Below are 15,964 nucleotides of genomic sequence, written 5' to 3'. Positions count from 1 at the left end.
TTATATTAGCACTGAGAATATGAGAATATATCTGTTTTGTTAGTGGTTGAGAGACCTTTTTCTTCCCCCTCTCTCCTGCCTGAGATTGTTCAAGAAATGTTGAACAGAGTGCTTAATGATTTCCAGGGCCTTCTCTTGACGTTTTAGTTTTGGAGAATGAGTGATGCCTCCGCTGGGGACTTCCCTGGCAGATCCATGTCTGAACAGCCAGGGCTGGCTTCCAAGAACATTAAATTCCAGCTGCTTTTCCATCCAAGGCAAGGTTAGTTTAGTATCCCCCTTCCTCCTGTGTCTTTACAGCAGGAGATATTCTAGCCAACGTATTCGTCATGTTTCTGAGCCTCCCTGCTGCTTGATTTATGCAGAGAGGACTGGGGAGAGAGACTGCAGGGCTGAGTGTGGAGTCCCTGCAGGTGTGCGGTGGGGCGGCGCTGGCCGCCTGGGCTCGGCCGTGCTGCCCGTTCCCACACGGACGCAGAGCTGGGCCTGTGCCCTGCGCCTCAGGCACACAAACACGGCAGGGCCCGGGCCATCCCGCTCCTCTGGGCCAGTGCTGGGGAATGCTGGAGGCCTCGCTGCTGGGAGCAGCCTGGAAGGGCTGAGGCGGGGTGAGAGGTGCTGAGGCACGGTTGGTTCTCCCGTCTGAGGTCGCTCTCCGTGTTTATGAACAGCAGTGTAGGGAAATACTGAGTTACAGGTAGATAACAGCACGTGAGGCTTCAAGAAAATTCGCATTTTCAGTGCTGTAATGGACTGCTTGAGTCTCTCTTGTCAATGGGGAGTTTGAGTATGTGGCACATTTGGAATTCCAGCCCATTCTGACCTAACAACTGACAAAGTCGAAACCCAGAGCCATCAGTTGCTGTTTAAACCTGGGGTTTCTGCTTGCCTGTGTCTCATCTGAGCAGGGTAAGGTGTACCTCGTGTGATCTCTCAGAGCTGGTTTCACGTGTGCAGCTGCCTGATAAAAGGCACCACAGTGTTTCTGGGAACCCCGAATGCAGCCAGTCTCCAGCTGGTAAAATTGTCATCGTCCACAGCCTAATTGAGCTGGAAGTTTACCCAAGTGGAGGATCAGGTCCGGTGTACGCAGCTGGGCACCAAGCTGAGCTCAGTAACGATCTGTGCTCAGTCCTCAGCCCAAGCCAGCTGGGCTGCACACAGATATTTCTCCCAGGTAGCAGCACATGGATCAATGTCCTCTTGTTTACTTGTATCCGTGCTCTCCTGACCCTTCTAACTCAGCAATGCTCACACCGAAAGGAAAAGGCATTGAAGGTGAAAACTGATCACCTTTTCCTGATGATTCAGAGGAAAACTTTACTGCCTTTACACGTTAAGTTCTCCAACAGTGGTCATCGTTTGCTGCAGACCTTTTTGGGATTTGCACAGAATTCCAGAATGGTTTGGGTTGGAAGGGCCTTAGAACTCATCTCCTTCCACCCCCTGCCATCGGCAGGGATGCCTTCCGCTATCCCAGGTTGCTCTAAGCCCCATCCAACATTTCCAGGGATGGGGCAGCCACAGCTTCTCTGGGCACCCTGTGCCAGGGCCTCCCCACCCTCACAGGGAAGGATTTCTTCCTGATACCTAATCTAAACCTGCCCTCTGGCAGTGTGAAGCCATTCTCCCTTGGTCCTGTCACTCCATGCTCTTGTAAATAGTCCCTCTTCTCCTTGTTTCAGAAAGGAGTATGAGTTAAGCTTGATGTGAGCTGGGGAGAGAACGACAGCAGTAGATATTTAGGGGTGGTTATTCCTCATTGCTTCATCAATAGCACCATTACAGACCAAAAAACCTAAAGAAAGTTTTGCTTAGGTCTGTTTTTTCTCTGTGACTTTGTGGTCGTAATTTTTCCCCACACTTGTCTACAGATCTGTACTAGGACCCAGACCACTAAAATGCTTTCATTTTGGTCCTTTTCTGCCCCTGTGTATTCAGCTAGTATGGTAAAATGTTTTGTTTTTCTTTTTTTTTTTTCCAGAGTCTATGAGATCATTCAAGTACGGAGACTTGGCAGCTTCTCCGTATGTACAAAGACGGCTGTTTGAATGTCTGAGTGTCTTTCTGGCTAAGGATAAATTATTTGGTGTGTTAAATTAGGATTTGTTGCTTTATCTGGCATGAATAAGGTTCGTTTATTATCAGTGTTCCATCATGATTTACACTGGACTGCATCTTTGGGGTTTTGCTTTTTCGCATTTTATTACATAAAAACATAGGTATTTCTTTTAAACAATTTGCTTATAGAAAGGGTTGCAGGGGCAAGTTAATGTGGTTGTAAGGCCAAGAAAAGGCATTGCAAGACAGCAGATAAACAGGAGTAAATGCAAAAGTGATGGTGGGATTGGAAAAACAAGGTGGATGTTTGCTTGGGCTTAGCCGGTCATTTACATAGGGGTCTGTGTAGAATTTAATGGTCACTGTAAACAGTGTAATCCATGGAAAAGATGTACAGGCAGTTTTATAAACATGAAGAATTCTTGGTGAAGGTACCATTTACAAAAAGAAGGAAAAAAGAAGAAAAATGGTTAGTACTTTAAAAATTCCATTTTGGTTCCCAAAATGCCCTGTAACTCTCTGTTGAGAGGAAAAAAAAAAGTATTTGGTTCTAAAAAGATGTATCTTTATGGTGCAGTACTTGTAGCTGTTGTCATCTTAGGAACTGGGTGCATTTGACACGCACCAGTGCCTCCCGTGGCAGAGAGACACTGGTCTGGGAGCCTCAGTCTTGGCTGGATGGGCCATTTGCAGAGAGCCACTGCTGGGACTGTGTTTCCTTGCCAGGGTCAGGCATGCCATGTGCAATCCCTGCTCAGGGTGAGTGCTCTGCCCTGCTGGAATGCTGAAGGGATGGAATAAATGCTTTTATTGAAAATGCATTTAATGAGCATTACAGCTTGATTTACACCATCTGGATTTAACTTGAAATAGTGTTACAAAAAGTAAAACATCTGTGTATACAAGCCAGAAAAGATTAATAGAGCTTTATTTGCCTCTAAATCCTCCAGCACAGATGAACAGCATAGACCACCTCTCTCTCCCCATTTTTGTTTAAGTTACACAGGCAGCCAGTCCATCTCTACTGATGCTGTAACACGTAACTGCCCTGGCCTGGGCCTCTCTATTTTCACACAGGGCAAACAAGTGCCAGTCAATATTCACTTACATTTCTTAATCTTTTGTCTCCCACAGTGACTGTACGCGTGCCAATCACAGTGCAAGTCTGAACTTCTATTTTGGGCAGTGTTTGAAAAATGCTAAAAGCGGGAGGATATGGTAAATATACATCATTTCCAACTCTGTTTGGTCTTCGTGTCAGAAGAATCAAGAAACCAAGATATTAGTGTTAATCACAAGGTGGGACGTGGCATTAAAGCCCTGTGCTTACCAAAGGAGAATCATCCATGTTCATCCTTTGGCCATGTTTCAAACCAGAAAATAGGAACGTCAAAATCGGTGCAAAAAAGCTTTCTGCCTTTACTGGTGGCTCATTTAAAAGAACTCCAGAACTCATCTTCTGTTTGCCCAACCAGTGTTGTGATAAAGTGCTGGAGTAGCATCCTGGCCTCTGTGTGTATCAGGAACACGACCTGCTGCCTTTTTTCTTTTCTATTTTTCTTTTTTAGCAGCTGAATTTCTTACGCATTTGTGCGGATTAATTTCCAACATGAAACTGAGTTCGTATTGGAGACTGGAAGATGAAAGGTAAGCGAATGGGAGGAGGAAAGAAAAATAGAGCAATAGCCTAGAGGGTTGCCAATAAGAACTAAAGGAGTAACACCAAACAGTTGGCAAAGTAGCCTGTGGCTTCTTTGATAGTCCCTCATCACAAGTAATAAAACACCTTTGGAGTTGTTCTTTACCTACTGGTTGTAAATCCTAGTGTAAAGCTGCCTGTGTTTCCCGGAGTCCTGGGGACCTCACAAAAGCTTCTGCTCTCCCGGAGTCCAGCCTGCCCTGCACATGGAGAAGCAGAAATATCAAGGTGGAAAAGGTGGGAATCACTGAGTTTCTCACTCTCTCCTTCAGGTTTCGGTGTTGAAGAGATTTCTCTGAATGTGAAGCCCGTGTTTTAAAACAAAACACTAGCACATTCAACCTTCCTGACTTTTGCTGCGAATCACTGCAGCTGTGGTATGTATGAAGCTGGTACTGTCCTATCCTTTTTCATGTGTTTTAAAATGTGCCTGGAGGCTTGGGGAATTTCTCATTTCTTTTATTTGTATTTTTTTAATTCCGGCTGAAATGCTCTGCTGTTTATATTTAAGCAAAGCCTCCAGCAGGAATGAATAAAATCAAAGAGCATCATGATGTTGAAAGGCAGGTCAGAGGCTGACAGATAGGTCTGGCTGAAGGGGCCTTTTCACGAGGGATGGGGCAGGCAGCGGTTTGGGAACAGAGCAGCCCCTTTCCCCTCCTATCTCTCTCCGTGCTCTTTTTCCCCGTCATCTCTCCTGCCCCACATCTATCTCCTCTGCCTGAAGCTCATGTCAAAGCCAGGGTTTCACCAACAGTGGCAAGTTTCAGCAGCATCCAGCAAAGTGAGTCTTGTTCAGCCAGCAGGCCTGCCCAGCCCCGTGGCTGCTCGCTCCCTCCCGCGTTCCAGGAGCAGCAGCACTGTCTCGCGCTTGGAGAAGCAGCTCCTTCTGTTTTCCACTGGAATATCTGATGAGATTTCAGTCTCCACACTATAATGCCCTTTAATTTGAGTGCAGTTTTTAGCAGCCTGTTTTCAGCCAAGAGCACGAGTAAACTGAGGGCTTTTTCCCTTTGTTCAGCTCCCTGTGTCAAGTGACCTGGTCTCACATCCTTGGCTGGGGGAACCTTCTGGCCACAAACGTGGGGTTTGGTAGGAACTCCTGCCTTTATCCAGGAAGGAATCCAGCAAAGCGAGGCTCACTTTTCACTATGCCTTCTCTATGCCACTCTCTTCCAGAAAAATGCAAGCCAGGCTGGGCAGCGGTGCTGCAGCAGGCCAGTCTCACAGCACAGCCGTGATGGAAACATGATGGGGAAAGAAGTTTCATTGCAAGGAAAAGCAGCTGGCAAAGGGGAAATAATGAATTTGTGTTTTATTTTGCTTCCTGTATTGTGCATCGAAGACCCATGAGCATTTTGCAGAGAGCAGAATAAAGGAAATAATAAGGGCTTTTTTTACGGTGTAAGATGCCAGGCTTCCTTGCCTTTTTAATCTGGAAAACTAGGCCCTTAGCAATCCAAGAGAATCTTGGAAAACTTTTCAGCCAGTGTTACCCCAGGTGAGGGGTGCTACCAGCAGCAGTGGGGAGCCTGTGCTTAGGTGAGACCATCCGTTTCTGGCACGTATTTACCATCTTGACAAATAGTTTTAACTGATCATAGAAAAACCTCCTAGGAGCTGCTGGGGCCTTGTTTAAGGTCATCTGCTGGTGCAGTCTACCAAGTGATTTTTGCAATAGGTATTTTCTCAAATTGAATCTGGTAAATGAGGTCTGTGGGTGATTTAATAAACTAGTATATAATTCAGGGACTGGAAAGGTGCCCCTTCACTTTTTCGATCTGCAAAGCAAAGGAAAAAAAAAAGCCTTGCAAGGACAGTGGAGGGAAGAAGTCTTGATGGTCCTGGGTTTGAATAGGGAGATGGGAAAAGGGAACACGAGAAAAGGGAACGCTTACCCACCACACACACTATGTTTCTACCATCAGCCTGCTTGTGGTCTCTGCTCCTGTCCCTGGCCAAGCTAAAAGTATCCATCTGAAATCCTCCCTGGAGGAGATTTTCATCCATGCCTCTTTTGGCCCAAGACCAAGCTGTTCCAGGCATGGCTCAGTGTTGGCTTTCAGGCAGGTGCACAGGCAGCAGACACTGCTGATTTACACCATCATCGTGGAACGGCCACAAAACAGGATTTAGTTGCATGTTGAACACCTCTGGCTGCCAGGAGATGAACCACAGCTGGAGTTGGATCTTTGAGTCTTCTCCGTGGTATTTACATCTGGTCATTGCAGCTGATGTAGTGCTGCCTCTGAACTGCTGAGGGTCTGTACAGAAATACTTCCCCACCTGCAGAGCTGCCTCCAGCTCCGGGGTCCCAGCTCAGGGGGGACATGGACCTGCTGGAGCGAGTCCAGAGGAGGCACCAGGATGAGCAGAGGGATGGAGCAGCTCTGCTGGGAGGAAAGGCTGGGAGAGATGGGAACGTTCGGCCTGGAAAAGAGAAGGCTTTGGGGTGACCTAATTGTGGATTTTCAGTACCTGAAGGGAACTTACAGGAAAGATGGGGAGAGACTGTTTACAAGGGTGTGGAGTGACAGGACAATGGGGAACGGACTCAAACTGACAGAGAGTAAACTGGATATTAGGAATAAATTCTTCCCTGTGAGGGTGGGGAAGCCCTTGCACAGGTTGCCCATAGAAGCTGTGGCTGCCCCATCCCTGGAAGTGTTCAAGGCCAGGTTGGATGGAACCTGGGATAGTGGGAGGTGTCCACTAGGATTGGGATGGCTTAGATTAGATCTTTAAGCTCCCTTCCAATCCAAACCACTCTGTGATTCTATGTCAGAATGCCTTTTCTCTTTGCTCTCCATATTTCTGGCCATTAGATTAAGCAAGATGTGTCCCTTAAGCTTCTATTTTTTTCATTGATTTTGAAGGTTAAGTATTTATATGAACAGCTGGTTTTATTGGCCTGGAGTTCTAAGCTGCTGAGGAGCTTTCCTACTGGTTTTAACTCTTGCAAGCATTAGTTATTTCAGGTTATTTATGGTTGGGCTTCTGTGCTTGGCTTTTTTCAGATAAGAAAAGGAAAAAACCTCCAAAACTGTGGGCCTGCCATATCCCTTTTTGCTCAAGCAGCAAAACCAATTGGGAATGTCTGGGTTATTTCTGAACTCCACTAACATGGCCCTCCTTCAAGAAAGCAGCAGGGTGATGTCATGCTCAGCAGTTCAGGAGAGGATCAGTGCATGCTCCATCCAGCTCAGCGCACCCCAGAGGTAACACCATGGGCTGGTGCCCCAGAATAAGGCAAAGAACTACCTGATGTTTGCTTTTTTGGTATATAAAAATGTATGTATGCATTTGAAGAACTGCTTTTACAGGCTCTGAGAAGAAGAGGATTTTTGAAAGGAGTTTTGGTTCCTTGGGATTTTTTTTTTTAATCTTTAACAAGTTTCCTTCGTGTTTTGCTGCAGAAGGTGAGGCTTTGGCCACAGGCTTGTTCAGAAGCTTCATACTTTGCTTCACTTGGTATTTCTACTGTTTCAGCAGATAAAAAAAAAAGGCCAAAACTAATATTTGACCTTTCAAATCTGGTAATGTCTTTTTGTTGTTGTTTTTCCTTCCCTCTTACCCTTTTCATGGTGAAGAAATAGTGTAAAACATTCAGCATTTGTTTCCAGGTGATCTGTTCTTTCTCATCCTTCTCCTTCTCTCCCTGGAGATGGAGGCCCCTGCCATCCTTGGAGATGTCAGGAATTTTAGGAGATGATTTATGCAGCAGCATAAAATGGCATTGGAGCATGTAGCAGGGGTCAGACATATGGTAGCAATGATCATATACAATATATACATGCCCAGTAAAGCAGCTTCCCTGCCCATATTTGAACATGTTATGGCAATCTTTCCTGGGGAGCAAAATGCTTAAAAATTCATTGTGCATTCTGATCTTGCAGCGTGCAAAACAGGAACGGGAACAAACAAATAACTATTTTCCTTGACCAAAATAAATCATGTACATTTTGGTGTGGAACTGAGATTACAGTCCTCATTTTCTTTTTGACTTGACTGTAGCTGTTGAGAATAGCAGCCCCTCAGATCTCTGGTAATGTAGTCTTCAGCTCAAATAGGGATTTTAAAATATTTAAGCGTCTCTCTCGTGAGGCTTCTTGTTTCCTATTTGTTTTGTGTTGCTAAGCAATGCATTTAAACCCCCAAAGTTAAAATTTACAACTCTCAAATTGTCCTTCAGCCTTATTCTCCAAACCTCACATCTGTAATGGGTTTTCCATCTGCCAGTTTTCCCAGGTCGCCCCATCCATCCTCAAGTCTGCAGAGGAAAAAGCCTTGTGGTTGGGCGGGGGGGGGGGAGGTTTCCCTTTTTTTTTTTCTTTGCCTCCATCTGTAATTAATTTCTTGCAAAGCCACATCTGTCCATTTTGGGGCAGGGGAAGTGGGAAAGGGGAGGTAAAGAGTGAAGTCACTCTCTCCCTTTCCCAGTAAAATGCAGGATTTGGCACGTGTGATTGTAGTTCCTCGGGGCATTTTAGCATCTCCCTTCCACCCGGCAGCCCTCGCCACCCCCAGCTCCAGTACATGCCTGGCAGAGGGCAAAGTGCTGTGTGGAGCTTGTGGGCTTGGTCTGTGCTGCTGCCCACATCTGACACCGCAGTGTTTCGACTACCGGGGTTGCTGCAAAAGCTGCTGGCATCCTTTGGAAAACTTCCTTCTGTCAATATTTGAATTTTCAAAAACCATACTAAATAGCTGCCATGATGTTTCGTTTTTAAAGACTTAAGAAATAGCCGCAGCGGTCCCAGTCAATATTCCTTCTCTGCCATCATCCAGTGCAGCTGTTCCAAAATATTTTTATGTTCTGCAGACCACCAGGCAGCTTTGAGCAGGAGCTGGGCTTGCTGTGAGGCTGGTCCCCTGCCTGGTGCCCTGTCCTCTGTGGTGGGGGAAGGCAGAAAGAAGCAGCTGTCTTAGAATCATGGAATTGCTAAGGTTGGAAAAGACCTCTGAGATCATCAAGTCCAACCGTTCCCCCGGCACCACCACAGTGTTCACCTCTGAGCTGTGTCCTCAAGTGCCACGTACACATGGTTTTTTGAACAGTTTCAGGGATGGTGGTTCCATCACTTCCCTGGGCAGCCTGGTCCATGGCTTGAGAACCCTTTCCATGAAGAAAGTGGCCTCCCCTAGGCAACTTGAGGCCGTTCTTCTTGTCCCATCACTTATTACCTGTGAGAAGAGCTGGACTCCCCCATGGCTGCAACCGCCTGTCAGGTGCTGGTAGAGAGTAATAGGGTCTCCTCTGAGCCTCCTTTTCTCCAGACTCACCAGCCCCAACTCCCTTTTGCTCCAGCCCTTTCCCCAGCTCTGTTGCCCTTCTCTGGACATGTTGCTGTTCATTGCCCTTCTTTGCTTATGCAGGACATAAACATGAAAATGTTAGAACATGAAAATCCTGAAGTCTGGGAAGAAATTCCTCCCTGTGAGGGTGGGCAGGCCCTGGCACAGGGTGCCCAGAGAAGCTGTGGCTGCCCCTGGATCCCTGGCAGTGTCCAAGGCGCTTGGAGCAACCTGGTCTTGTGGAAGGTGTCCCTGTCCATGGCAGAGGGGTGGAATGGGAGGATCTTTAAGGTCCCTTCCAACCCAAACCATTTTGTGGTCTATGGGAAGTTGAATTCTTAGGCAATTTTGGAGATCTGATTTAAACATCCAGCACCTCCTTCCCACCCAGTGCTCCTCCCACACTTGGTCCTGGTGGCACAACTACTGGGCAGTTGGTGATTTAGATGGGATCATTAATCTGGATTAAATAGATACTGGCTTACTTTGATGCCAGACTATTTTAAATTTAGGTTGGTTCTGCAATTCAGCGTATTGCCCAGCCTCGCAGGCCATGGTGTTGGCACATCTGAAGGGCTGGCAGAGGGGAGGGAGGATAAATGGCAAGGAGTATGGCAGGGGCAACTTAAATTGATAGTCCTGCTGAAAAACACCCCCCTTTGTCAAACTGCTGCCTGGTACCTGAGGCAGAACGTGTTCTGTGCAGGGCTAACACCATGTGCTGCCTGTTTGCTGCCTCTTATGGGCACGCTCTTGAGCGTTGCTTTCAGGAGAAGTTCTTCAGGATGATGTCCTTAGCGCTGATAAGAAATGGCACATTTTAGGATAATATGATAAAGAACTGAAATGCTGAGTAGTTAAGAGTGGTAGAAACTTCCTCGCTCAGGATTCATCCCTGCTGGACATCCAACCATCCAATAACTCTCATAATTACGGGTTAGAAGGGGAGCTGTTACATGAGTATTGCAGAAGGCTGGAGCACTGGAAGCTGAAGGAAGCTGCTGGGAAGAGGACTGTTGGATCAGAGGGCATCCCAGCAGAGCCCTGCAGAGGAACTGGAGCTGGCTCACGCAGTCACTCGGGGCGCCCACGCCGGTGGGGATATTGTGTGTCACAGCACACATCTGCCACGGCTGCCAGAGCACAGTGGGACCTTGTTTCAGCACAGCCATGGTAGTAACGTGTCTGGAAAATAATTTTTGGCAAGGGTCGACTTAAACAGCTTTGTTCTGCCTCAGAGTCAGCTCTCAAACAGCTCTCAAGCACTGAGCGGGTCGTGGCAGACTCTCAAAGTGCCAGACATGCTCGTGGTGGCCACGTACCTGTCAGAGAAAGGACATGGAGCCCTTCCACAGGGTGGGTGCCTGTGGAAGGGCTCTGGATCCCCTGCTGGAAGATCATTGCCCAGCAGCAACTGAGGATCCCACCAGCAAACTGGGAGCAAACCCCATTGCAGATGCCTCTGAAATCTCCCATTGTCCCCAAACCCCCGTGACTCTGTGTTTCCATCTCCCCATTTTAAGATTTTAAGACATTTTGTTTTAATTAAATGAATTTAATTTAATTTGAATGAAAAATACGGGCACAACTCTGTGGTGGCAGCTGCTCTCTGAGGAACTGACTCATAAAAATAATGTGGTGAGAAAATTTATGCTGATTCCAGTGTAAAATGACCCAAATTTGAAATAACACTGACACCCTGTGGAGATGTTTGGAGGGACCTTGCTGATCCTTGTTTCTGATCCTACAGGCCAGTGATTAGGTTAGTTCATGTCATATTTTAGCAAAACTTTTCTTTTTTCCTATGAAGGTTTTGTTGTCTTCAAAGTCAGATTAAAAAACAAAAATCCTTTGTATCTTTTCTATTAGAAATATTTTTTTAATCCTGTAGCTAAACCACAGAAGTTCATTCACCAAAAAGAGGATGATGAGGAATATCCTACAAGATCTGAAGAATGTGCCTGCAATGGGTTGAGTTTCTTGAAGGACTTTCTTCTGCACAGCTGGAAGCATTGGAGGGAGCTGCTCCATGCCAAGGTGAAGTCAGGATGCTAATCATTTCCTTTCCAGTCTGGACTCTTGTTTAAAAATGTAAGAGCTGAAAGGTTTAATGGCAAATGTGCGCTGTGAATATGCAGAGCAGCAGCTTTGTGTTTGTTCTTGCTGCAAGTCACTCAGAGGATGGCCTGGCCCTTTGGAGCGTGTCCTGCGTGCTTTACCGTGCTTGTGTTCTGGATTGACTCTGGGCAGAGACAGCCCGGTTAAAAAGGGATCAGTTTCCCTTTGCACTCCAGTTGGAGCACAGGATCCCTTTTGTGTGCAGGATTAAAGATCAGAAGGAAGAAGGAGGTTACTGAGGAGGCTCCTGTGCTGTGAGTGCAGCCAGGCACTGCAGGGGAGGGCACGGCAGACTGGGAGCTGTCCCGTTCCTCCCGTGCTGCCTGGAACACCTGAGCGCTGGGAGTGCAGTATTCACCTTGAGAGTTGCCTGGTCTCATTGATTTCCTCCAAGGGTGATAGGATGTTTAATTCTCAGATGTTTACACTGTCTGCAGAAGGGGAAACAGATGAACTGGGCTGAGCAGAGCCAGAATATGCAGCAGAAATGAGTTGTCATATAAACTCAGTTTGTGAGAGCTGGAGTTGTTGATCTTTGTGGGTGAGCAAGGTTGGGTATCATTGGTCTTACAGTTCAGGAATCATTTTTCCACTGCAGGAATGGTGCTGGTTGATCAGCCTCAGTGCTAGACCCAGAGGAAGTTCGAGTTCCAGTGTATCAATGACTATAGAGATACCATCTCCCATCTCAAAACCACGGCTATTCCAGGGCTGTGGCCAGACTGTGGTAAGGTTTTCCTTCACAAACCAGCCATGTCACCCTTCCCTCAAGCTCTGTGCTTTCATCCTGCTGAGATCAGTGAGCAGAGCTGCTGCCCCAGGAGCAGTGAGCTGGCCCTCGTTTCCAGGCGTGAGCCCATCCCCGTGAACAAGGAAGGGATTTCTGCACAGAGCCAGTGTGTCCATTCATAAAAGCCTTTGAGATTAAAAGTATTTACAGACACTTAAAAATTTCTTAGGGACAGATTCAGCTTCCAAGACAGGAGATGTTCATGGAGATAGAATTAGACTTGACATGTGAATAGTTCAGCCCTGCAAAGACTGGGCTTGCTCTCTCCTTGTCCTTACCCCACTGAAACCTCTCCTGGCTGTGCTCCAGATGCAATATCCCCAGCTTTGCCAGCTGTGGATGGGGGTCACACGGGCTGCCCCTTTGCCAAACCAGCTGGGATCCTGAGGATTGCTCTTCACAGAAGGGCATTTCCTTTCGGTTGTCTCTGGAATTTAGTGCCATTGAATGACGCCACCACCCTCTGAACAAAAGGGAAATTCACCCTGCATTCTGCAGCAGTTGCCTACAGGCCTGAAGGGAAACCATCATGGGGGTTATCTGTAAGGAACTGTCAGCTGGTAGCCACAGAGGACACTCAGCACCAATTGCTCCTTTAGTAAGGTTGGGTAAATTTGAGTGATGTCTTGAATCACCAGAAGAGGAATTAGAAGCCTTTTCCACGAAAGCAGTTCTCATTCTGTAGCTGTTGCATAAGCAGCCAAGTCGGGGTCAAGGTTAAATTATTTAAAAGTTCTCCAGGTCAGTTCTCAAGGCTGCGCTTAGGATCCTTGCTGTGACCTCTCTCCTTCACAAGGCTCACGTGAAGAAGGAAGGATTTTCATACCAGGAATCTGATAAAGGTCACACATTTAAAAAAAAATCCCCATGATCTGGTGACAGCCTGAGAAAGTGACAGGAAGAACCGTAAGAGTCTCTGCACAACTTGCTTGGTTTGCTCTAAAGTCAGCTAGTTGTGATTTAAGTATCTTGAGTTATTTTGGGCTAATACACATGTACAAGAGAAGGTGCACAACAGCCTGGCTGGAGTGTTGTCACAGCACAGTGTGACTTGCTTCAACCCCTCAGCTGAACAGAGCTTGGTTTGTCGTGAGAAGTTTGAGAATTGCTTTAATCCGGTATCTCCAACACCTCTATTATTTCTAGAGAGAAAGGTACAATCTTGGTACTGTAGGTACTGCCCCTTTTCCTTGGCACCATCTGTCCCTGTGGAGTTTGTTTTCCCAGCAAGGCAGCCTCTCTTCTCCCTTTCTTTTCCTAATGCTGTGCTGAACCCTAATATTTTAGAGAAGGCTCAGAACAATGCCCACTGCTTTTATCTATAGAATCGCTGAATAGTTTCAGTAGGAAAAGGACCTAAAGGATCCTCTAGTTCCAACCCCTTGCCATGGGCAGGGATTCTACCTTCCAAAAGTTGATTTTGGGCACTGATGCTTCATGAAATTGCCAAACCAGACTTGAAGTTCAACTGAAAATTACTCTGAATTTAAAAATGAGATTTTCATATTTATTTATTATTTTACCCAATCTCAGTCAGTTTGAAATGGCCACTCCAGTGCGCTTGTCAGGTTTCCAGTGTGTGCAGCTCTGATGAGATGTTATAATGATCCCCACGTTCTCTGTCTCCTCCTGGCACAGCCTCTGGTGAAAGGATGCAGAGGGTAGAAGTTGTCCTCCATGGGACCCCAACAGACATCTGGGCTTTGTTTAATTGCTCTTGGTTTTCTTCTCCCAAGGGACCAGGACTCCTCCCCCTCTCCATGAGGAGATTTGGTCTGTAGTGAGCTGGTGGCTGCTCCACCAGGAGCTCATGCAGGAAAACAGGCAGGAGCAGGCACAGGGCCATCAAAGGTACACACGAGGAGGCAAGGAGAATAAAATCAGCTTGTGCAACGCAAATGTGTGTTGCTGTTCCCTTGCAGCCTTTGTGCTCAGGTGGAGAGGTGGCGTCTTCGTGCTGCTGTCAATTAGACTGAGAATAAACACGGTTTAATTTGTGGTGACATTTAAAAGCAATTAAGGAAGTTTAAATGTTAAATGTGTGGTTTTGTCTTTCCAGTTAAACACAGTTTTGGAGGAAAAAATATCCCAAATATTTAATTACACACGTACAACTGTATAAATAAGCCTGACAGTGCTATAAAAGGATTTTTAATCCCTTGCATATCTGCTTTAACTTCATGTTCAGGGTGTGGTGCTCCATTAAAATACTGACCCATGTAGTTTCTTACTGTAATGCCTGTATCCAGCATTGTCTGGGAGCAGCTGGGGTATGCATTTCCTAATCTACTCCAGGCAAAATCACCCAGGTAGCTCAAAGCACCTATACAAACTAACCCTGTTGATTTTTCCCTGAAACAGATTAAGGAGTTATGAGGCAGAACTTTTCAGCAGCAGACATTTGGCACTAGTGACTCCATGTGCTGGTGGTGACCAGCAGCTGGAGGGTGTCGTGTCTAGGGCTGGATGTGCAAAGGGAAGTCTGTTGCTGTCCTTCCCTCTGGACAGGTCCAGGAGAGAGGAGCCAGGCCTCCCTGGCCTGAGTGCTCCTGGGTGCCAGCAGCCCTGCTGTCAGCTGATTACGAGGTCACCTGGACTGAGCTGTCACATGCCACACTCGGGGTTTTGTGCTTGGGAGACTCCTGAGGCTTTACACATTGTCCAGACCTGGGTTCCATCCATCTAACCCCAGTACTAAGGATCTGTCCTTTTGGACCGTATTCTGAGGGACCCCTTTGCCACTCTGTAGTCCCAGTGAAAGCCTTCTTGTGGCACCTTTCCACTGAACCTTGTGGCCCTTCCTTTTCCCTGCAGGTCACACTGCAGGGTAGGCATGGGGTGGTGGGCACTAAGCTGAGTTCTAAGCTGAGTTCACCACCACTGGTGTGAGAAGTCTTTGTGCACATTAAGTGTTCCTCAGCTCACCTGCCCTGTCCTTCCCTAGTCTCTGTCTCACGTCTCTTATGTTCTTTCACTGTTCCCATTTCATGGTATCCAAGAACTCCTCTTCGTGGCTAAGTCAAGGCAACGATCCCTGTTTGTCTCTCCACTGCCTGGCAGAGAGGCAGAGAGTTGGGGGTGGCACCTCTTTAGCTGAAGAGTTTCCATCCAAGAGTCAGTGCTTGACACCTGACCTCAGAGGCACCCTGCCTCAAATTATTTCTGTACCTTCAGCTTAAAGACATGTGGTAGTATAATATTATATTACATTATATCACTATATTATATCATTATATTATACATAATATAAAACATTATATATATTTTATATGTCTGTATATAAAGATATATTTTTTTATATATGTATCTTCTGCAAAGCAATGCTTAACATGCTTTTCTAGGTCTAAGTGGCATCCTCGACTCAGCAATTTCTTTCATATTGTACAAATCTGATTTCAGCCTGTTGCCAGGATCACACAGCTCTTTCAATAGGAAGATCTGTGCAGCATCTGGTGACAGCATGTATGTTGATCCAAAGCTTTCTCCTTTTGAGCATGCAGAGGTTTTCCTGGAGCAGACAGAATTATTTAACAGCCTCTATGGCTTCCTTGCCACACCAGCCCCAGCTTTTGAGATGGCTCTTTGTTGCTGTTCTTCCCCAGTCTGAGACAGTCCTTATTCCCACGACCTGCAGATTTTTAGAGGCAGCCCCAGCTCCGTCAGCTCTTTCTCTTGATCTTCCTGGGGTCTGCTGCACCCTTGGCAAGGGATAACAAAGCTCTTCTGCCTGTCAGCTTTGGAAGATGATGGCCCTTCATGACCACCCTGTGTCCTGCTGGTCCCCCAGCCATCCAGCATCCCCAGCTCCATGGCTTGTCTGTACCCTGATGCACTTGGCCTCTTCTTAGCTCTTAATGTTTCTGTAGCTGTAGACAATTGCTCGGCACTTAAATATTAACGTGCTAATTAATAATGAAAGCCGAGATTGTAGTTAGGGTTAAAACTTTATTGGGTGAGGAGCTAGCAGAGGAGCAGTCCATAACAATAAACTGTGCTATTTA

At 46.6% G+C, this 15,964-nt stretch overlaps 1 long non-coding RNA gene across 1 annotated transcript; it reads left to right on the top strand.

The window, feature by feature from the left end:
• Nucleotides 1-624: 624 nt before the first annotated feature.
• On the top strand, nt 625-11,998 carry LOC125330170. The gene is made up of 8 exons (XR_007205405.1): nt 625-909; nt 1,985-2,089; nt 3,196-3,279; nt 3,630-3,708; nt 4,033-4,137; nt 6,778-6,978; nt 10,947-11,092; nt 11,772-11,998. It is a non-coding gene; the product is annotated as an uncharacterized LOC125330170 (long non-coding RNA).
• The last annotated feature ends 3,966 nt before the right edge of the window (nt 11,999-15,964 follow it).

This window comes from Corvus hawaiiensis, chromosome 9 (genome assembly GCF_020740725.1).
Source record: "Corvus hawaiiensis isolate bCorHaw1 chromosome 9, bCorHaw1.pri.cur, whole genome shotgun sequence".
NCBI classification, from domain to species: domain Eukaryota; kingdom Metazoa; phylum Chordata; class Aves; order Passeriformes; family Corvidae; genus Corvus; species Corvus hawaiiensis.
Note: the sequence above shows the minus strand (reverse complement) of the source record. Positions and strands in the feature narration are given on the sequence as shown.